The 2,116-nt window shown below is 46.2% G+C and overlaps 1 protein-coding gene across 1 annotated transcript in view; it reads left to right on the top strand.

Annotated features, from left to right (window-relative positions):
* HIVEP1 (human immunodeficiency virus type I enhancer binding protein 1) overlaps positions 1–2,116 on the top strand; it is a 178,630-nt gene that overhangs the window by 262 nt on the left and 176,252 nt on the right. The gene's annotated exons all lie outside the window — the stretch shown is intronic.

Below are 2,116 nucleotides of genomic sequence, written 5' to 3'. Positions count from 1 at the left end.
GACGGCGGAGCCCGGCGACCGGCCTCGGGGTGCCCTTCAGTCCTCCCAGCATCGCTCAGCCAGGAAAACGTGTGCAGAACTTCTCAGTGACGCTGCCCTCCCCGAGCCCCAGTCCCTAAAGGGGCTCCCCACCAGCTCACGTGGCCAGCAGGGGTGCAGAGAGAAATGGGCCCCAAGGCGCACCCCCTTTTTTAAATAGAGTATGATGACCACCCCCATTAGTTCCAGAATTTTTGACAGTTCGAACTGCTCTTTACCACTCACATTTGTCTTCTTCAAATTTTTCTCTCTCTCCACATTGCATTTATAAGATACAATTTGAGAAACTATTTAAATTTGCCACAAAACAAGCCGAAACTATAGTTTAGCTGGCTTTCCTTGCTTTCTGATAACTAGGAAGTTAGAATTGGAAGCAAAATTAGGAAAAGAAATGGCATTTAGAAAGTTAATTCACAAATACAAAATAGGGAACTGTTCAATATTGTATACATTTAAAAGAAAAGTTCAATATTGATTTACTGCTCAGAAGAATTAAATTGTGAGTAAGCTAATAAAAAAGTTGCTTAACAATTGAAATGACAAAATTGTGTGTTTAATTTGTTAGAAAGTTCACAGCAACGCCAAGTCCCTTATAAAGACTGTGTCTAAAATATGTATTTCTGTTATGTTCAACAACTATTTGGTTAAAATTACATTCACTCAATTACCATTTTTGACTTAACAAGTTACACAAAGTAGAATTAATAATGGAGCCACCTTAATCTTTATCTTCTGACAGGTTAGGTATACTTTCACGTGTAAGTAAATGTTTTTATTTAAGTACCCATTTGGGAAGCTATGTTACACGCTGTTTGTGATTGCATTCCATTAGATTTCATTTTATGAGATGATTATATCACATCCAAAATGAAAAACTGCATTCTTTCACTGCAAGATTGGAAGCATATTATGCTGAACATCATTTCAAAGTTAGGCAATTGTTGGATGATCTTTGCTTTTAAGACCAAAGTTCGTTTTTAATAGGCACATTCCCCATTGTACATGACATTTGGGGGTGCAAGCTCGCCATTACTGAGTGTTCCATTTTTAATTATTCCCATTCTTGTGCATTAAGCTTTTCTTAGCACAAATGAGCCGGAGGTAGGATTTCCCCGAACCCTCGCAGGAAAAATCCAGACGTCTTTATGGAAGCCTGGGGGAACGTAATTCAGGTTTGCACAGATGGCCAGCGTAGTGGGTGCACGGCCGTGTAGCATGTTTATTCCTTAAAAGGGGAAAGCAGTTGGGTTTAATCTGAGAAATCTTTCTGCATCAACATTTTTTGTTTTGTTTTACTTTATTCCTCCCAAGTTCAGCATGGCCCCTAAACCAATCTCCTTTGCCTGCTTCAGGTGCACATGTAGACTTTCTGATCCCCCAACGTCGCACTTTCTTGAGGTCTATCTCCAGAAAACCTTCTTAGTTCGTACGCACGGCCCAGCCCCTCCTGATTTCTCCTCCATAACTTTCCACTCCTTGCTTCCTCTATCGCTTTCTAGCAGCCGGGGTCAAACTCTGGTTTATGGCAATGACTTCCTTCCTCTCCTCCCTCCACCCCCACCCCATCTCTTCTGCCCGGCGTCCCGGGAGCAGGCTCACTGCCCAGGTCTGCACCCCGCTTTCTTGACCCTGAACACCCCTCCTTTTCCTGCCTCGGCTGTCAGGCGGGCAGACAAGGGTTAATGCGCTCGCCGCCGGGCCCTGGGAACCACCCGCGGGCTGGGGAGCGGCCTCTGGAATAACCTGGGCTTTCCTCGATCTTTTAATAGAACATCCGCCACCAAGAAGCGGTTTCAGGGCAGGGTTCAGAGTCGGTCCCCTTCCACTCTCCGAACCCCCCACCCCGGCCCCCGTCCCGTTGTTTTTAAAAAGTTGTTTTTCAAAGTTAATGCGTTTCAAGTTTCACAATGACTTGCCCCTTCCCTCCACGCGTTGCTGAGGAAACCCCCTTGGGGTGCCCCCCTCTCCCTTCCCCACCCCCACGCGGCCCTGGCGGGGGGCGGGGCTGGGAGACCCCATGACGTCACCGGCCGGCCCACATCCTGCTTGAGAAAGTAAAGGGAAGGTAAAGGGAACT

Source organism: Myotis davidii, unplaced genomic scaffold (genome assembly GCF_000327345.1).
Source record: "Myotis davidii unplaced genomic scaffold, ASM32734v1 scaffold62, whole genome shotgun sequence".
Lineage (NCBI taxonomy): Eukaryota > Metazoa > Chordata > Mammalia > Chiroptera > Vespertilionidae > Myotis > Myotis davidii.
The sequence above is the reverse complement of the archived record's forward strand: the minus strand, read 5'-3'. Positions and strand labels throughout refer to the sequence as shown.